Source organism: Heteronotia binoei, chromosome 12 (assembly GCF_032191835.1).
Source record: "Heteronotia binoei isolate CCM8104 ecotype False Entrance Well chromosome 12, APGP_CSIRO_Hbin_v1, whole genome shotgun sequence".
In the NCBI taxonomy this organism is placed as follows: Eukaryota; Metazoa; Chordata; class Lepidosauria; order Squamata; family Gekkonidae; genus Heteronotia; species Heteronotia binoei.
Window position 1 is genome coordinate 66,435,196 of NC_083234.1, and position 20,808 is coordinate 66,456,003.

Here is a 20,808-nt window from a genome sequence, read left to right on the forward strand (position 1 = left end):
GCAGGGCGTCCAACGTGATAACCAGAGTCCAGAAAAAAAATATCTGAATGGCACCTGAAGACCTGGTTGGTGGGTTGCCCTGGAGAGATGCTGGAGGCAGCAAACTAGAAAGAATTTCAGCTGACTGTGATGGTGAAGGGGCTTGGAGGGTCCCCATGCGAGGTGGTTTTAATTCAAGTGAAAGGCCACTCACGTTGGCTGTGGGTCATAAGAAAGGAGCTGATATATTGACTGGTTAGGCAGATCCAGAAGCACGGCTCCACCTAAATATACAAATAGAACGAGAAATATGGATCCGGAGTTGGAGAGCTCAGAGGGGAAACATTGTCATGGAGGAGAAGCTAGATGACCTAGCCATATGCCAGCAAATGAGCACCAAGGCAATGGAGAGGCTGTGACCCAGTGGAGGAGCCTGGCATATCTGCTTTGAAAAGGACCAAGAAATAGGTGAAGTGAAAGACCTTTACCTGACAGCCTGGAGATCTGCTGCCAGTCTGAGTAGACAATACTGATCATGTACCAATGACCTGATCCAGGGCTTTTTTTTTTCTGGGGCAATGCGGCAGAACAGAGTTCCAGAACCTCTTCATGGAAACAAAATTCTAATTTTTTTTTTTTAAAGTTTAAAAGTTCCTGAGGGGCACCCCTGTGTTTCTCCTTCATTTCCCTCTTGAGAGTTCTGGCACCTCTTTTTCCAGGGGGAAAAACACTGGTTTGATTAAGTATAAGTCAGCTTCATGCATGATGTGTGTGGATGCCAGACCTTTCAGTGGACCAGAACTCTGCATCTCTAACCCCACATCCCAAGTTGACCCATATTGAGAAAAAAGTGGAAAATTGTCAACCATGATGTTGAAGAGGTTTGCATTTATATTACTCGCTGCTGCCAACAGGATCAAAACCAGAGGACCGAGAGGTTTAACCCTTTTTCTAACAAAGATAGCACTCTCCCATCTGCTATGTGATATAGAGATACCCATCTCTGCTTTCATATCTGGGAAAAGCATGCACATACATGTGCCCTGTGGAGCTTTGAGCTCTGCCATACAATGCCTTCTGGTAGTTCCTGGTCTGAAAGATATCTGCTTAGCCTCAACCAGGGCCGAGACTTTCTGTGCCTTGGCTCCGGCCTGGTGGTACATGCTCCCACTTGAGATCAGGGCCCTGCAGGATTTAATGCAATTCCACAGGGCCTGTAAAATGGAGCTGTTTCACCAGACCTTTGGTTGAGGTGAAGGACATCTAAATACTTTGGCCTCCCCTGCCTATATTACCCAGGTGAATTGCCCTTTTAGAGATCACCAGGTTTTTTTTCTATTTCTGAAAAGTTAAAACATTTTTGGGGAACTTTGTTTCTGCAGAGAGGTTTCGGAACTCAACTCCATCGTGTTCCCCCAGAAAAAAAGCCCTGGAGACCACCATGGCATCTGCTGAGCAGGTCCTTCTCTTGTCAGCACATATGAACATATGAAACTGCCTTATTCTGAATCAGACCCTCTGTCCATCAAAGTCAGTAATGTCAACTCAGACTGGCAGCGGCTCTCCAGGGTCTCAAGCTGAGGTTTTTCACACCTATTTGCCTGGACCCTTTTTAGTTGGAGATGCCAGGGATCGAACCTGGGACCATTTGCTTTCCAAGCAGATGCTCTACCACTGAGCCACCGTCCCATGCCCAGCCCTGGAGTTGCATGTGGATACTGAAAACTGAAACTTTCTGCCATTTGTTGCTGCTTTTAGAAGTTTTAGCTTTATAAGGATTTGCATTTGTATTTAGCATTAGGATTGTTTTTTTAATCTGTTGTCACCCACCCTGCACCTGCTCACTGGGAAGGCAGGATATAAATCCAATAATAAATAAAATAAAATACATACATATATACATAAGCACCACTGCTACTACCCATGCATATGCTACTCAGTGACGGCACTAGGACGCTGACCTGAGACCGGCACCCCAGGCAAGGCCCCAGCGCCACCCTGATGCTGGAGACAGCAAGCGCGGCTGCAGCAAGTTCCCAGTGTCAGTGTGCCCGCTACCGCTACCCACCGTTACTCTGCCTCTTGCGTCTGTGATGTGAGAGGCAGAGCTAGGGTTGCCAATCCCCAGGTGGGATAATCGACAAAAAGGGATCACGGTTAATAAGACAGGTGATACAAAAAAACAACTACTGTGATGTGCTGGCTAACAATATTTATTAAAATCGTTTTAAAACCTTTGCAAATATCTTTTTTTGTGCTTCGTATTGTGCCAGAGATCCATGTTCACATTTCGATATCACACACACAAAAAAAAATAGTCCTATGAGCACCCGGATGCAAGCTCATTTTGTCAATGGACTTCCTCAAGAGTAATCTTTCATACAATTCTTTCAGGGTGACCAGCCTTTTTGTTACAAAGGTGTTACACACAGCTGCATGGAATGATCAGAATGGTCTTTAAGTAGAGTTAGGGTTTCAGTTTCTTACATAGGCCATTGCCAGGAGACTCTTCAGAGAATTTTGCATTTAGTAGAGGCACGGGACTGGCCTGTTTTGAATCTTACACTTAAGTCGCTTGAGCAAATTTGCTATCAAAGGAATGGCTTGCTCGAAATAAAAACTAAAAATAATTAAAATAATTAAATAGAGAGAGCAGAAGAGCAATTGGCCATCCAAAAGAACAGCTTGCTCCCAATAACAATATTGTAGAGAGCCTTAAAGGCCAGCAAACTCCAGAAGGCTTGTGCATCTGGTCAAAAAATAGTTTGGACTGGCTTTAGCTCCTAATAGAAGTACATGCACTTAAGTGTTATTGAGTGGTAAGTTTTTCACAACAATATAAAATTTCAAGTATTATGTATTTCCATTCAGCTTTGTGGTATGCCTTGTTGTTAGTATTTTGGTTTATTCCAGGATGAAAGAACTTGATGGTGTAGAAGAGCATTTACATTGGGTTATAACAAAAAGACTGGTAACCCTGGAAGAATTGTATGAAATATTACTCCTGAGGAAGTCCATTGACGAATGCTCATCGGACTTTTTTTTTTTTTGGCATATTGAAATGTGAAAATGGATCTCTGTCACAATATGAAGTACAAAAAGATATTTGCAAAGGTTTTAAAATGATTTTAATAAATATTGTTAGCCAGCACATCATAGTAGGTTTTTTTTGTAATCCCCAGGTGGGGGCAGGGGATCCCCCCGGATTGGAGGCCCTCCCCCTGTTTCAGGGTCATTAGAAAGTGGGGGGAGGGGAGGGATATGTCTGCTGGGAACTCTATTATTCCCTATGGAGACTTATTTCCATAGGAAATAATGGAGAATTGATCTGTGGGTATCTGGGGCTCTGGAGGGGACTGTGTTTTGAGATAGAGGTACCACAATTTCAGCATAGCATCCAGTGCCTCTCCCCAAGATGCCCCCCAAGTTTCAAAAAAGATTGGACCAGGGGGCCCAATTCTATGAGCCCCAAAAGAAGGTGCCCCTATCCTTCAATATTTCCTATGGAAGGAAGGCATTTAAAAGATGTGCAGTCCCTTTTATATGTGATGACTAGAACTCCCTTTGGAATTCAATTATGCTCGTCATCTTGTTTGGTCTTTAATGCTAGTGTAAGTGTTGCATTCATTCAGCTTTTGAGGTCCAAGCCTGTTGAAGTCAGTGAGCTTGTGCTTGTGTGTGTGTGTGTATAAATTGCCGTCAAGTTGCAGCTGATTTATGGCCATCCCCAGCCGGGGGCTCTTAAGGCAAGGGAGAAGCAGAGTTTGCCATTCCCATCCAGCCTAACTCTGTTTAGAATCACACCATTAAGACATGCTTCCCATGGCCTGGCATGACATTGTTGCCATCAGGAACTGGACTTTTACCACCTGACCTACTCCCCACTCTTCCTTCTCCTCTCGAGGCAGTTTGGTGTTGTGGTTAAGTGTGTGGACTCTAATCTGGGAGAACCGGGTTTGATTCCTCACTTCTGCCGAGTGATCTTGGGTCAGTCGCAGTTCTTGAAGGAGCTGCTCTTGAAAGAGCGGTTTTTGAAAGTGTTATCTCAGCCCCACCTACCTGACAGCAGGTCTTTGTGGGGAGTGGAAGGGAAAGAAGACTGTAAGCCACTTTGAGACTCTTGAGTGAAGGGTGAAGTATAAAACCAGTCTCCTCCTCCTCTCCGGATTAGTTTTTCTACAACAGGTAGATTTGTTCTGTCTGATGGTTTGTTATTATTTACCCCTATTGTAAATAACTGTGTGTCCACATCAAGTGGAGAAAAGCAGGTTCAAAATCCCTAAATGAATTAATAATAATTATTAATTTTATTAATAGAGAAGCACATGCACATGGAAAAATAATAGCAGGCAAAAGAGCAGTTTTGATACCGACTACATCAAATTTATTTTTATGTGGCACTTCAACAATGTACCAATGTGCACTGGTAAAACACTGCACACACACAAAAAAATCTTGATATAATCATGCAATGCATCACTATAATTCTTTCTAGCTTATGCTATCCCCTCTTTCTCTTTTTATTTAAGTATTCCCTTTTGTTTGGCTTGGAATGAAGCAAGGCATTATTCTTAGCTTAAGAGTAAAAAATTCTAGCCCAATTATCAGTTAATTTATCCTTAATAAGATATTTATTTATTGATCGATCGATTGATTGGCGAACTGGACATTATCTTAAACATTAAATAAGATGTTCTACAATGTTATATATACCATAGTACTTTATGCATAGTAGAATTTTGTTATATATGGAATTAATCCACTTGATACTACATCCAGCAAAGTTCTGTGTAACTTGAAATTTTTTAAATAAACTTATCAATTTTTTTTTTAAAAGATAGCTTTGGGGTGTTGTCAATGCACACATGCCCATCAGCAAAACAGTGTGCAAGAAGATATGTGGTGGATTTGCTTTATGACCACATTGGAATGGCTTTTCGTAGCATTTTCGTCAACGCATACATGGGCGTTGTTAATGTCCGTGGGCCAGAAACAAGTGCTGGGTCGAATTGGGCATAAAAAGTGCATTGTAGAAAAGTTCACAGCAAATTCAGAGTATATCAGTCCCACTTTAGAAATAAAGCAGGTAATTTAGAACTTCAAATCTGGAGAGATTTCTGGATGGGGAGAAATTTGGAAGCATACTTACCCTAGGCTTCATTGTTCCAAATGGTATCGCTTCAGGCTTTGAAGCTTGATCCATTTCTCTTAAAAGACAATCATCAAAAGACCTTTTTACTTTTTTTTTTTTTTTGGCACTTAGCTCTGCTCAAAGGCCTGGAGACAGCTGTCCTAATTGAGGATGGGCAGCGTGAGTGATCTCCCCAGTCGGGAGGGAGGGGCTATTCTATTCACATTCCATTATAACAGGAAACATGCGGGATATCAAAGGGAAATTTATGTAATGTATTCTTGCATTGTGCAGCATACAGCATCATGTTTTATGCAAGCAGAAGCTGGGAGAAGGATTTCACCCTCCCTTCTTTAATAGGCGGTGAAACGCCAATAAAACAACAAACAGAGAAAACTGGCAGAAGATAAACCTTCATTTTTATGGGTGGTTTTGGCACTTGTTATTAGGGGAGGCAAAAGAAAAGTCTACAGGGCACTTCCGAGATATAAAAGAGTCTGAGAGACACTTAACTTGGCGTTTGTAAATCCCGCCTCAGCCCTGAGCTAAGAGCTGTTTTTGCCTTAGGCTTGCCAAGTCCAATTCAAGAAATATCTGGGGACTTTGTGGGTGGAGCCAGGAAACTTTGGAGGTGGAGCCAGGAACAAGGTTGCGACAAGCATAATTCAATTCCAAAGAATGTTCTGGCCATCACATTTAAAGGGACTGCAAATCTTTTAAATGCTTTCCCTTCGTTTGGAAATAATGACGGATAGTGGCACCTTATTTGACAGTTCATAGAACTGGACCCCTGGTCCAATCTTTTTGAAACTTGGGGGGTGTTTTGAGGAGAGGCACTGGATGCTATGCTGAATGTTTGGTGATTTCACCTCAAAAAAACAGCCCCCCCTGAGCCCCAGATACCCACAGATCAATTCTCCATTATATGCAATGGGAATTGGTCTCAGGGAATAACGGAGTGCCCAGCAACAATTTCCCTTCCCCCTCCCCCCACTTTCAAACCCTGTGAGGTAGGTTGATCTGAATGAGTGTGACTGGCCCAAGGTCAGGGGGTTGGACTAGATGCCCCTGGAGGACCATTCCAATGATTCTCTCTAAGTTTGGTCAGACACTCTAACTATTACACCACTCTGACTCTCCTTTTGTATTTTGCCTATACCTTTAGGAGCTCAGGGAAGCCTAGGTAGTTTTCCTGTCCTCTGTTTTATCCTCACAACCACCCTGCAAGAAGGGATACCAGGTGTTCTGCTATGGCTAGAGGCTACCTGACAATTCCCTATCATACCTGCCAGTGTTTCAGGCATTGGCAGGAGGAATTTGGGTGTTGGTGGAAAAAAAATTCCTGGAACACAATTATTGCACCTGTACATCGCTTCCAGTTTAAGCCAGAAATGTCATGGAGCGCTCGGATGGTGGTGGAAAGTACCATTGCGTCGCAGTTGACTTATTGCATCCCCAAAGGGTTTTCAAGGCAAGAGACACCCAGAGGTGATTTGCTATTGCCTGCCTCCATGTAGCAACCCTAGACTCTCTTGGTGGTAAAAAGGTAAAGGTGCAAGCACCCTGTGTAAGCACCTGGTCGTTAACAACCCATGGGGTAATGTCACATCACAACATTTTCTTGGTAGACTTTTTACGGGGTGGTTTGCCATTGCCTTCCTCAGTCATCTACGCTTTACCCCCAGCAAGCTGGGTACTCATTTCACAGACCTTGGAAGGATGGAAAGCTAAGTCATCCTTGAACCAGCTATCTGAACCCAGCTTCCACCAGGATTGAACTCAGGTCGTGAGCAGAGCTTGGACTGCAGTACTGCAGTTTACCACTCTGTGCCATGGGGCTTTTACAGACTCTCATCGAAATACAAACCAGGGCTGACTCTGTTTAGCTTCTTCTGAGTTCTGATGAGATTGAGCTAGTCTGAGACATCTAAGTCAGGGCATGGGGTGCCCTAGCATTCTACACACACACACACACACACACACACACACACACACACACACACACACACACAAAAAGTAAAGATAGTCCCCTGTGCAAGCACCGAGTCGTTAATGACCCATGGGGTGATGTTGCATCACAACATTTTATTAGCAGACTTTTTACAGGGTGGTTTGCCATTGCCTTCCCCAGTCATCTATACTCCCCCCTAGTAAGCTGGGTACTCATTTTACTGACCTCGGAAGGATGGAAGGCTGAGTCAACTTTGAGCCGGCTATTTGAACCCGGCTTCTGCTAAGATCGAACTTCTGCTAGGATTGTGAGCAGAGAGCTCGGACTACAGTACTGCAGCTTTACCACTCTGCACCATGGGGCTGCAACCTGCCCTCAATTGCCTGCCAGAACTACTCTGCAATTGGCCCAAGGCCACCCAATCAACTTCATGGCACGGTGAGGATTTGAATTGCACCTCTCCAGTGTTGGCCCGACACTGAAATCACCACACCACGCTGAATCCCGTTTCTCTTTCCAGAAACTGTGCCCTGCTTTGGGCCTCCTGTTTCTGCATGTCTGTTGCCTATATGAGGTCCTGCCGATCTGTTATTATTGCCCTGATTATCCTCTTCTCTAAATCTGAGTCTCAGAAATAAGCAAAACGTGGCCTGAGAAACAAACAAAAAAAACCCGCTCCATTTTGCAGCAACGATCGGGGTGCCCCCCAAAGCCTGGATCACCATGGAAACAGCCCTAAGCCGCCTCGTATCTAATGGTGATTTTCCCAAAAGGTCCTTGAAACTCCCTTTTTGTTTCTTGCTTTTGAAAGAGAGAGAAAGAATGAGGGGAAAGATACACTCTAGTGCTTAGAAGGAGGGGGGGTCCTTCGCTCCTGCACGTCCAATTGCTGACCAAGAATCTGCCATAATGGCAGGGACTGCCTCTCTCCTTCCTTCTCTGCTTGGAAGGTTCACTTAAGATAATTGCCACACACGTGTCAGAAATGGAAGGCAAGCAAAGGGAAAATGGTCTAATGCAGGCAGCCGCCAGAGAATAATGTTCCCAGCAAGGGGTGTGTGCGAGTCCTCCATTGAGTGGGCAGTAGAAGTAGCAAAAGCAGGCAGTTAATGAGGGAGGGCGCCTCCAACTCGGCCACCGAGCCCCATTTGGTCTTCCCTCCCTTGCTCAGCAGGAGTAATTGTATTATGATGGGCTTTGGCCCCCTCGTTGCTAATTTAAGAATAAATGACCTAATTAGGAGTGGTGGAGAGAGCGAGGGGGAGAGGGAGTTGTTTGTGCATTGGGGTTCCTCCACAGGCCAGGCGTCGCATGAAGGAGAAGCTGCTCACTTTGCTTAGGAAAGGCAAAAAAAAATCTCCCCAGGGTTTGGGGAAGGTAGAAAGTTGGCTGTCACTACCTCGTGCACCCGTTGTGGATCACAGTCACAGAAACATGTAAAGCGGCTGTTGTGTATGTAGACTCATGTTTATATTCCTTTACCAGCGTTCCTGCCTTGCTCATTGGAGCCTTGAGGGCTGAGCTTGGGGACTCAGGAACAACGGGCAGTAGGATCCAATGGGCAGTAGGATCCAAATCCCTGCTGCCCTGGTCCAATCAGAGGCCCCCTGCTGGTTCAAACAACCCAATGGCATTCTAGCGTGGGAACCAGGGACTGTATAAAGCTAGCCTCATTGGCCCAGTTCGTCAGTCTTTTAGCTTACTCGTTACCATGCTGTAACTCAATGAAGAGCTATGATCACTGCAACCTCGTCTTCTCCATGCATAGAATCCGCTATATTATAGCTGCCTTATACAGAGTCTGCCTGTTGATTGTCCTAGCTTAGAATGGAGGCGTCTCTTCAGGGTGCAAGGTTGCCAACTTCCAGGTGGAGACTGGAGATCTCCTGGAATTGTAACTGGTGTCTAGGGAGGTGAATTCCCCTAGATGAAATGACTGCTTTGGAGGGTGGACTCTGTGGAGTTATGACTTGCTGGGACCCTTCCCTTCCCCTCCTGAAACTCTGCCCTCCCCAGGCTCCACCCCCAGATCTCCAGGAATTGCCCAGCCTTGAACTAGCAACCCTACCAGGATATCTGGTGAAGAAGGGTCTGTCCAGGGTTTGTTACCTGAGATGTTGAAGAATGAGCCCTACGTGGTTTGCCATTGAGTTCTAGGACTGTCCATGTAATCGAATCTATGGGTTTTACTATTGTACATAATCCTCAGTTTGCTAGAAATTTATGAAGTTGCCTTAAACTGGATGGGTCAATGGGTCTACTTCTCCCAATACTCTGGGAGCAGGTTACCAAGATCTCCCACAGATGAAAAAAAAAAAATCTATTCTGAAACTATGGTCCCTTAATGAAGGCACAAAAGTATCATGCCATGCTCTTTTCAGGAACCTCTTATGGCAGGAAATGGGGCATTACCCCAGAGATTTCAGCTGCATCAAAGAAAGGTGTGGGAAAATTGCCCATTTCTGCTGGGAGCAGATGAACCAAGAATGGTTGGCTGATGATGGATGTTTACCAGGCTGTGGGCCTCAACAGAGACTCAGAGCAGTACAATCTCCTATATCTTTCCCCCCCACAACACCCTGTAAGGTGGGTGGGGCTGAGAGGTCTCTCAGAGCAGCTGCCCTTTCAAGGACAACTCCTGCAATAGCTATGGCTAACCCAAGGCCATTCCAGCAGCTGTAAGTGGAAGAGTGGGGAATCATACCTGGTTCTCCCAGATAAGAGTCCGCACACTTAACCACTACACCAAACTGGCTCTTAAAGAAAGCTGACAGGAAGAAAGTTGATTCCTTTGAAATGGTAGTGTTGGAGGAGAGTTTTACGGATACCATGGAGTACCAAAAAAGACAAATAAGTGGGTTTTAGACCAAATCAAGCCTGACTTCTCCCTAGAAGCTAATACTGTGGACTGCCAAAAAGACAGATGAGTGGAATCTAGGCCAAATCAAGCCTGAACTCTCCCTAAAAGCTAAAATAAAATGAGGCTATCATATTTTGGTCATATTATGAGAAGACAAGAGTCACTGGAAGAGACAATAATACTAGGAGAAGTTGAAGGCAGGAGGAAAAGAGGAATGCTCAGCATTATTCTCAGGTTCTCAGTTCCTCTCAAGAGCTGTTCCTCTCAAGAGCAGTTTCTGTCAGCGCTCTCTCAGCTGCACCTACCTCACAGGGCGTCTGTTGTGAGGTGGGGAAGGGAAAGGCAACTTCAAGCTATTCTGAGACTCCTTTGGGTAGTAAAGGATGGGGGATAAATCCAATCTCTTCTCTTCTTTTTCTTCAACATGAGAGGGATTGACTCAGTCAAGGAAGCCACAACCCTCAGTATGCAAGACCTGGGCAAGGCTGTTAACAATAGGACATTTTGGAAGTCATTACATCATGGAGTCACCATGAGTCTTAGGCAACTTGAAGGCTTTTAGCACTCACACACACACTAATCAACTAGTTCCACACCCCTTCAACAACATGTATTCTGTATTTTTGATGCTTGTGGGGGGCACAGTGGGAGGGCTTCTAGTGTCCTGGCCCCACTGGTGGACCTTCTGATGGCATTTGGGTTTTTTGGCCACTGTGTGACACAGAGAGTTGGACTGGATGGGCCATTGGCCTGATCCAACATGGCTTCTCTTATGTTCTTATGTGACATAGAGTGTTGGACTGGATGAGCCATTGGCCTGATCCAACATGGCTTCTCCGATGTTCTTATGTGACACAGAGTGTTGGACTGGATGGGCCATTGGCCTGATCCAACATGGCTTCTCTTATGTGACACAGAGTGTTGGACTGGATGGGCCATTGGCCTGATCGAACATGGCTTCTCTTATGTTCTTATGTGACAGAGTGTTGGACTGGATGGGCCATTGGCTTGATCCAACATGGCTTCTGTTATGTTCTTAACATAAATAAAAAAAAATTGGGGGGGGGAGAGTTAGCAGAATGGCATTGCTGAATTTGGGGCAACCACAACAGAGCATTTTCATGCCAGAGATATGAATTCTTAGCACAACAACAACAACTTTGAAGACTGTAGACCGAACCCTGAGGGGTTCAAGTCAGTAGGGAGATAATTTGCAAGGGAACCCCCAAGGTTTTGATATATATATATATATATATATATATATATATATATATGCATTGGGAATGAAATGTGGATAGCAACAATAATGATAATAAAGAGCTAGTTGTGAGGCAGAAGTGTCTTTTGCCCACACTGTCGGGAGCCAGCCAAGTTGATCATTAAGATGCTCTTTCTCTTGTGTGGTGCTTGGAAACCTTCAAACGTTTGGCACGGCATGCTAAATTCTTTAATTCATGGTGAGCGGAGGCTGTTTGCCAAATAAATGGCTCAAAATTGGAAAAACATTAAACAAAATACTACAGGGAGTTTTGCTTTCTTCTTGATCTGTCTTTAGATTTGTTGTCTTAAAAGCTTGGGCTTCTTTGGTGAGATCCCTTTATCTTCTGTTTTCCTAGCCTCAGAGAGTTCCAAACCGTGAAGGACAAGAGGGATTTTTTTAGTGGGGAGGGGTTGCCTAGAAAGAACATATTTTTGACCTACATTAGCAAAAAGTTGCAGTCCATTTTCAGGAAGTATATTTGAATCTCTGCTGTAGATTGCTCTTTCATTTTTATTAGAATGCACAACAATATTCAGAGTTGAGGTGCAAACAGGAAATGCATCGTCACAGACTTCCTGTTCCCCTCATACTCCATTGTTAGGAGCTGCCAGCCTTGAACCAGTTGTGTATGGTGAGGCATCAGAGCTGCAGTGTTCCCTGTGCAGTGGTCACAAGTTTGGCACTGCCCACCAAGGATGACCATGGTAGGGTGCCATCTCCATGTTGGAAAATTCCTGGATGGTGGGCTTTGGGGAAAGGAAGGACCTCAGTGGGTGATAATGCCACAGAGCCCACCCTCCCAAGCAGTCATTTTCTCCAGAAAAACTGATCTCTGTAGTCTGGAGATCAGTTCTAATTCCAGGAGATCTTCAGGCCCCAAATCAGGGCTGCCAAGCTCCCGGATGGGGTGAGGGTTCTCCTGCTTTGAGGGTCCCCAACCTGCTGGCCTGCAGTGGGCTGGCGGGGGATCCCCTCCCAATATCACTGGCGCGATGATGTCACTCGTAAGTGATGTCAACCCACCAGTGACGTCGCATGCCAGCCACTCTAGGAGCTTCTGGGAAAACTCTATGTTTTCCCCAGACACTAACAATTTGGGAGAAATTGCATAGAGGCTCCCCTGCAGCCTCTATGGTACCATAGAGTTTTTCTCCTAAAAGGTGTGCTGTCCCTTTAAATGTGATGGCCAGAACTCCCTTGGAGTTCAATTATGCTTGTCACATCCTTGCTCCTGGCTCCGCCCCCAGTGTCTCCTGGCTCCACCCCAAAGTCTCCTGGCTCCACCCCCAAAGTCCCCAGATATTTCTTGAATTGGACTTGGCAACCCTAATCAGGCAAGTCGAGCAAAGAGTGACTCAGTTGCTGGCTGCACGTGCAGGCTGGGAGGGCTGCAAACAGGGGGGAAACGGTGGGCCCCGGGGCTCCTAAAGGCATGGGGGGCCATAGGCCAGTGCCTACTTGGCCTAATTGTTAATCCGGCCCTGACAGGATCACCCCAAGGACCGGCTTAGTTGGCAAAAAGCCGAGGGCCCCCTTTGCCGTTCCACAAACATGATTCAAGCTTTGGAATGAAACTACTCTGACATGAGCCTTCCTTCCTAGACAACCCACTTGATGAAATGAGTCAAATTCTTTGATTAACTAGCTGCAGTCCCTGCGCTTGGTATTAGCCCCCCCCCCCCTTTCCTAGCCTGAAGGGGAGATTTAGCTGTTGACAAAAAGAGACGCAGTCTGTTCTGCTTCTCCAAATGCCTACTATGCAAAAAAAGCGGCTGACATCTTTGGCGGTACTCTAATGCCTTGTTCATTGTTTCCTGTAGAAATCGGTCATGCTGTCCAATACTCTGTGGCAGGTGAGATGAATCAGTGGGGTGAGAGACAGCGAAGCAACCACAATCCCCTCAGCAGAGAATGCATTAGCACTTGGTGTTGTTTTTGCTCTTGGCTGGATTTCTCATGAATGCCATGTGAACCAGACACCTTTTTTGTTTTGGTTTTTGCTTGTAGCCTGAAATTCCTGCAGTTAAAAACAAGTGTGGGGTTGTCTGCCTTGTTCTGTCTATGGGCAGATTTGAATTTTGAGAACAGGGAACGGGCGTTACTACAAAATGGCTGCCATGTAGGGCTGGAGCCAATCTAGGGTTGTCAGTCACAATAGGGAAATATCTGGAGATTTTGGGGGTGGAGCCTGAAGAGGATTTGGGGAGGGGAGGAACTTCAATGCAGCTCTTTTCTCCAGATGAATTTAGGGTTGTCAGGTCCCCTCATTGCACTGGTGGAGGGATTGGGGGGGGCATTCCAGGTGTGGGTAGGATGTTGCATGATGCCCTGACATCACCCAGAAGCGATGTCATCACTTTGGTGACATTGGAGGTGACGCTCTGGTTTGGGGACAAAACTCTATGGTAAAACTGGCATCAAACCATAGACTTTTGGCCAAAAACCAGAGCATCCCCGATGTGATGATGTCTCTTCTGCATCTCATGTCAGGGATGTTGTGCAGTGATGTTGCTGTTGTGGGACGGCAGCAGTTAGAAGCTCCCCAAAACCAGGGAATTCCCCACCCAGCCCTAGGTGAACTATCTCTGTTGCCTGGAGATCAGTTATAATAGTGGAAGATCTCCAGTCACCACCTTGGGGTTGGCAGCCCTAGGCCAATCAGAAAAATAGCTGTCATGGTGAAATGGAGCAAATGGCAAAATATTGGGAAGTAGTAAGCCAACCATCTTCCTCTTATGGGAGCAGTTGCTTTGGTGTTCTCCTGCTCCACTGTGGTTGGGCAAAGCCAGGATTGGATGTTTGCTTTAGGAATGACATGTATTGGGGGGAGGGGGACAAATAGGCATCAGAACACTCATCAAAGAGGCACCATGATGTCCATGGCCGCCACACTGGGGATTATAGTAGAACTTCCACAGTACATTAAAAGGAAATAATTGCAATAATGGATACATTAGTTGGCATGGTCAGTTTTAATCATGGATGGCTGTAAGGTATCGTGGGACTTCCATATTTATGGGCAATAAACCTGTGAATGCCACTTATTGTAAGGAGTAGCAGTAGAAGAAGGCTTTGGCTTCTATATCCCTGTCACAGGCCTTCCGGAGGATCTGGCCACCTATTGTGGGAGACAGAGTGGTGGACTTGGTGGATCTTTTCTCCGTCCAAGTGGAGGAGTCTTTCCAGTTCTCATCCACTGGTTTACAAAAGCATTTTCTCTGATTCTAGGAATGCTTATAAAATTTTCCTCTTCTGAATTTCTGCTCAGATCTAGAAATTCTGAATTACTTGGACTTATCGCTGAAGTGGAACTAGGGTTGCCAGGTCCAATTCAAGAAATACCTGGAGACTTTGGGGGTGGAGCCAGGAGACTTTGGGGGTGGAGCTGGGATACATTGGGGTCGGGTCAAGAGCAAGATTGCAACAAGCATAATTGAACTCCAAAGGGAGTTCTGGCCATCACAGTTAAAGGGGCTGCACACCTTTTAAATGCTTTCCTTCCACAGGAAATAATGAAGGATAGGGGCACCTTCTTTTGAGGCTCATAGAACTGGAACTCCTAGTCCAATCCTTTTGAAACTTGGAGGGTGTTTTGAGGAGAGGCAATGGATGCTATGCTGAAAATTTCTGGACCCTGAAGTAGAGGGAGGACTTCCAAACCAGAGGATCCCCTGCCCCCAACTGGAGATTGGCAAGCCTAAGTGGAACCACTGTATCAGGAACAATCTTCCATTGTCCCATTTTGTATTTGCGAACTTTATAGAGAGCACAGTGAAACCTTGAGGTCCTTTACTTCATTCTCTCCATAAACAATGAATAAAAACACTGCAAAAAAAAAAGTAATTTTGATGAGACTGTACAATCAGTTATATAATAGTAATACGAATAAGCAAGTTTAAGCTCAGTTTGGCCAAGTTTGTTCACAGACTGACAAACTGTCCAGATTAAAGAAACAAACGTCAAGCTAGGTCTTTATAGGACACGAGCCATCCCGATTGGTCCTTGGTTGTCATGTGCTGAGGCCCAGTCAGGTGATGCCTGAAGCTGGGGTGGAGATTGCAAGCCAAATGGCACTGTTATGCAGTGTGGCCCTGTCTACAGTGTACACTGCTGCTGTTCCAGTAATGCAAGTTATAAAGTGCTATGCCTGCCTGGTAGATGGTTTGTCAGACTAGTTGTGACTGAGGTGAGATTTAAACCAGCAAGCAGTGATCAATAAGCCACCATTCCTGATGAACCAAAAAGACCCACATCCAGATTGCTTTTGTGTCAATGCACATATAGGTAAATGAACCTGTGGCAAATTGCACATGCACAGCACTGTGTACAAACTTTGTAAAATAAAAATTGAAATGATGTCAGATTCCTAATGCATAAATCCCTGATTTGCTGTCACCTGCTTGCTTGGACCTCTGAAATTCATATGACAAAGCCAGTTTTGTGTAGTGGTCAAGTGCGCAGACTCTTATCTGGGAGAACCGGGGTGGATTCCCCACCCCTCCACTTGAAGCTTCTGGAATGGCCTTGGGTTAGCCATAGCTCTTATTGAGCTGTCCTTGAAAGGAGGAGAGCCGGCAGCAACTGATGAGAGTATGCGTAGACCCATGTTGAAAAAATTGAGCTGAGGCTCCGTGTAATAAAGGGAGAAGGAGGCTGATGAAGTGATCGAAACCGTGAGGAGTCCTTTCATAAGCGGTTCCTTCCTTACTCTCTCTGCATCATTAGGAGTCGGGCACTGAGGAAAAAAGCATTCACCCACAACTGTGTCTACTTGAAGGAAGCCGATTTACAGAGCTACTGAAAGACTGTGTGGGAAAATTCATATGTTGAAAACTCAGTGTTCCTTAGTTTTGTTTTGTTTAAGTTTCATTTAAGCTTGCACTAAAACATATTTAAATATGTTTCCGTGTAAATTTAATTGCTATCGGTGGTTATTCTGTTATTTCCATTCATTACACCGGTTTCAGTCGTTTTGATCATTGTCCTTGAAAGGCAGCTTCTGGGAGAGCTTCTCTCAGTCCCAGTCACCTCACAGGGGGTCTGTTGTGGGGGAGGAAGATAAAGGAGATTGTAAGCTGCTCTGAGACTCCGAGGGTGGTTTCAGACTGGGAAACTGACACGATAGTATCCCAAGGTAGAAAAACCTGATTCAGGCAGGTCCGTTTTAGGGGGATCAGACAGCCACCGTTGAAGCAGCAGGATCCCGACAGCCAGTGGGACTGCTAGTGCAGCTCTGCTGTGGAAAGGGTAAAAGACTTCTGTGAAAGTCCCCCTTGTGCAGTCTCACGCTGAGAAGTGCACAAGCACACCATGGAAAGGGGCTAAGAAAAAACCCACCCTGACTGTGCCGGAAATGGCTTGGCGCGATCACACAGCTCTTCCGCTCATGAGTCGCACCAGGACATTCAGACAGCAGCCTACTATGCGACCTCCATCCGATTCAGAGGGATGCTATCAGGAGAATCCAGCTAGCTTTTAAATGAGGATGGGAACGGGCTGGGGATGGGCTGGGCTCAGAGGGCAGATGTGCTTGTGTGAACGTGCGCATCTGATTCAATCAGGAGGCATTCCTAGGTCAGGCCAAATCTCTAGTGTGACACCACCCTGAGATTCAGAGAGGAGGGTATAAATCCCATATCATCATCATTCCACTCTGCCGCTCTCTGGAATCCCCCATACCTCCACCCAAACTTTGCTCTTCCCTTGTGGCCTTATCAGATCTCCCAAGCAGCACTGGTGTTCTAAATGTGCACCTGCATGTTCTGACTTCTAGACTTGCCTCCACTTTCTCAAACAGAATGCGTTGCTGTCTGAAGGAAGCTTACCTATAACTAGATGCTCCAGGACTCCCCTAGAAGGGAATAGTTATAGGACTCGGGCACCCCTGCTGTGGGTTAAGGCAGCCCTCAGCAGGGCTCTTCCTTTCCCTTCCTCTACCTCTTTGCTATTCTTGCAAGTGCAGAGCTGTGCAACACCTGACTTTTAATAAACCCGGACAATATGATATCAGCCGTAGGCGCTATAGATCAGCCCAGTGTGGATAACTGACTCAATTGCTAGGAATGATGAATCACGGGGGAAGCAAAGATATGAAAATCCTTTCAGTCCATACAAATAAAAAGAAGATGTGATTTTTTAAAATGCCGTGTTTGGGATGTATGAGCCGCACTCCCGTAATCAATCATCCCAAATATACCAGTTTTATTTAGCATCGAGCATGACAGCAGAGCAGACCAATATATATGTGTGTGCATTTATACAAAACAGAGAATGGTGTGTCTCATTCTTTTTTTCTCCATCACTTTTTTTTTTTGAGCGTAGGCTGTTTTCTAATTCAGGTCTCTCTGAAAGGAAGGACATTTTTGCAAATATTGTTTCCCTTGTGAAAAACTTCTTATAGCTTCAAGAGGAGGTTAGATAAAAATATGGAGCAGAGGTCCATCCGTAGCTATTAGACACTGTGTGTGTTTGCGTTTGTGTGCATATTGGCCACTGTGTGACACAGAGTGTTGGACTGGATGGGCCATTGACCTGATCCAACATGGCTTCTCTTATGTTCTTATGTTCTCCCTCTCCCTTTCAGACTGACTTTTTTGGTGGGAGTATTCTCGGCACAGACATAAGAACTTCAGGGCAGCTTTGCTGGATCATACTACCCATCCATCTAGTCCAGCCTCCTGTTTTCCGATAGTGGTCAGGCAGAAGAGGGTTCCCCACAGTAGGGTTGTTAACTCTGGGTTGGGAAATCCCTGGAGATTTGGACCCTAGACAGGGTGGTGTTTGGTGGGGGGGACCTCAGCAGAGTAGAATGCTCCCAAGGCCACCTTCCAAAGCAACCATTGTCTCCAGGACAACTGATTTCTGTTGTAATAGAATTAGTTGTAATTCCAGGAGATCTCCTGGATATTAGTTGTAATTCCAGGAGATCTCCGGGTCCCATCTGGAGGCTGGCAACCCTAGCCCACATGCAGTGGATGAAGGCAACTTTTCTTCCATAACACTCCCCTCCCCACTATTCAGACGTATACGAGCTCTGAATCTGGAGGTGCCATGGCCAGCAGCTGCTAATAAGATCCACTCTTCTCTATGAATTCGTCTTAATCCCTTTAAGAACATCCAAGTGAGTGACTTTCACCACTACTCTGTCACTGCTGTATTATTTAATTCTATGTTGTGCAAAAGTTCTTTCTTTTGTCTACCCTGAAGTCTACCCTGAAGCTTCTGCATCATTGGCAGCTCCAAGTCCAGTACTAGGAGAGAAGGAGAACAAATTCTCTTTCTTTCACTTTCACTTTCTCCAGGTAAAGATCAAGGTAGTCCCCTGTACAAGCGCCAGTCCTTTCCGAATTTGGGGTGACGTCGCATCACAGCATCTTCGTGGCAGACTATTTTTTTACAGGGTGGTTTGCCATTGCCTTCCCCAGTCATCAACACTTTCCCCCCCAACAAGCTGGGATTTGACCAACCTCAAAAGAATGGAAGGCTGAGTCAACCTAGAGCTGGCTACCTGAACCCAGCTTCCATCAGGATCGAACTCAGGTTGTGAGCAGAGAGCTCGGACTGCAGTACTGCAGCTTTCCCACTTTGTGCCACGGGGCTCTTTCTCCAAACCACAGATAATTTGTATCAATCGCCATGAACGCAAATGAACTCAGAGGCATCAAACTCATTTGTTACAAGGGCTGGATCCAGCATAAATGTCACTTTGTTGGACTGGGCCCTGTGTGCCATAAAATGTCATGCCAGCTACTGGAGATGCTAATTTGATAAAGGACACTCCCTAACCCAATTAGCAATATTATTATTATTATTTACTAAAAATACAAGCATGCTTAAAGCATTAACACCCTTACAGTTTGGTGTAGTGGTTAAGTGTGTGGACTCTTATTTGGGAGAATCAGGTGTGATTCCACTCCTCCACTTGTAGCTGCTGGAATGGCCTTGGGTCAGCCAAAGCTCTGACAGAGTTGTCCTTGAAAGGGCAGCTTCTGGGAGAGCTTTCTCAACCCCACCTACCTCACAGGGTATTCGTTGTGGGGGACGAAGATAAAGGAGATTGTGAGCAGCTGTGGGACTCTGAGATTCAGAGTATAGGGTGGGGTATAAATCCAATATCATCTTCTTCTTCTTCTCTGGAGATGCTGGGGATTGAACCTAGGACCTCCTGCATTCAAAACAGAGGCTCTTCCACTGAGACATGCCCCCTCCCCTATTTCTTTATGAACAGTTTAAATCGTGCCTGTCTGAACAAAGATTCTCGGGGAACCCACTGTGTTGCAAGCAGATCCATCGTGAGGGTGAGGGCCATTAAAGGTAGGTTGTATAATGGTTAGAGCATGGTATAGAGGTGTGTGGTGTAGAGGTACAGTCATGGACCAGGGAGATTAAGGTTTATATTCCCACTTGTCCCTGAAGCTACAAGGGAGGGGAAGTGCCTTCCTATATATGTGCTATTTTGCAGAGTTACATGGAACTAAAAAGGTAAAGGTAGTCCCCTATGCAAGCACCAGTCATTTTCGACTCTGGGGTAATGTTGCTTTCACAACATTTTCATGGCAGATTTTTTTACGGGGTGGTTTGCCATTGCCTTCCCCAGTCATCTACACTTTCCCCCCAGCAAGCTGGATACTCATTTTACCAACCTTGGAAGGATGGAAGGCTGAGTCAATCTGGAGCTGGCTACCTGAACCCAGCTTACTCTGGGATCGAACTCAGGTCGTGATCAGAGGGCTCCAACTGCAGTACTGCAGTATTACCACTCTGTGCCACGGGGCTCTTGGAACTACCTTGCTGTAAAGATCATCACCATTCCCACACATGTAAAAAAATATTGAATGATGGGGAGTGGTAGGGTCTGTACATTGCAGAAACGGCAGAACATGGGGCTCTAGGTGGTATTCATTCAGCAACCATCAGCTTTGCACCAATTTTAAAACTCTAGGGTGTAACACAGTGCACTGAAGAATGATCCCTCCCCCATGTCCTACATAGATTGCTTCCTTGGGGAGTGTGTAAGTGCTTTCTCTCCAGATATTTTCTTTTAAACAAACTTTCAAACTGCATCCTCCAATGAATGTCACTTCCAAATTGTAAAGGACGCTCAACATAAGGCAAGCCAGGTCTCTTTTCGGACTGCATTGCTTTAATTAGGCTGAGACCTCTCTCAGTGTTCCCACTAGATGGCATCAGAGCCTCTCTTTCCCTACCCCCCAATCCCATTCCCTCCCCCCATCGAAGGGGGAAAAAAAAGCCCAAGCCCAATTCACTTCTTCACTTTGGCTACTGTGCTGGTGTTGCAATTGATTTCCGCTGAACTGATAAATTGCCGTTCTCCTAGGATTTGGGGCAGAGAGGAAGGGGGAAGAGGAGGCAAGAGAAAACGCCACAACTGTTTCTGGTCCCCTTTAATTGTTCCCTCCCTCCCAAAATAATTCCTACCCAATTCTGATTTTCATTTCTTTATCACTTTAGAATGGAAAGATCTGATCAATATTATGTATGAAGGGAGGAATTCATTCATGTCCCAGTTGGAGATAGGACAATCAAGGAAGCCCTTCGAAAGAAAATGGTAGGATATATCATTGGTGGAGCTGGGCTGGTACCTAGCCAATGAGAGAGCCACTTAT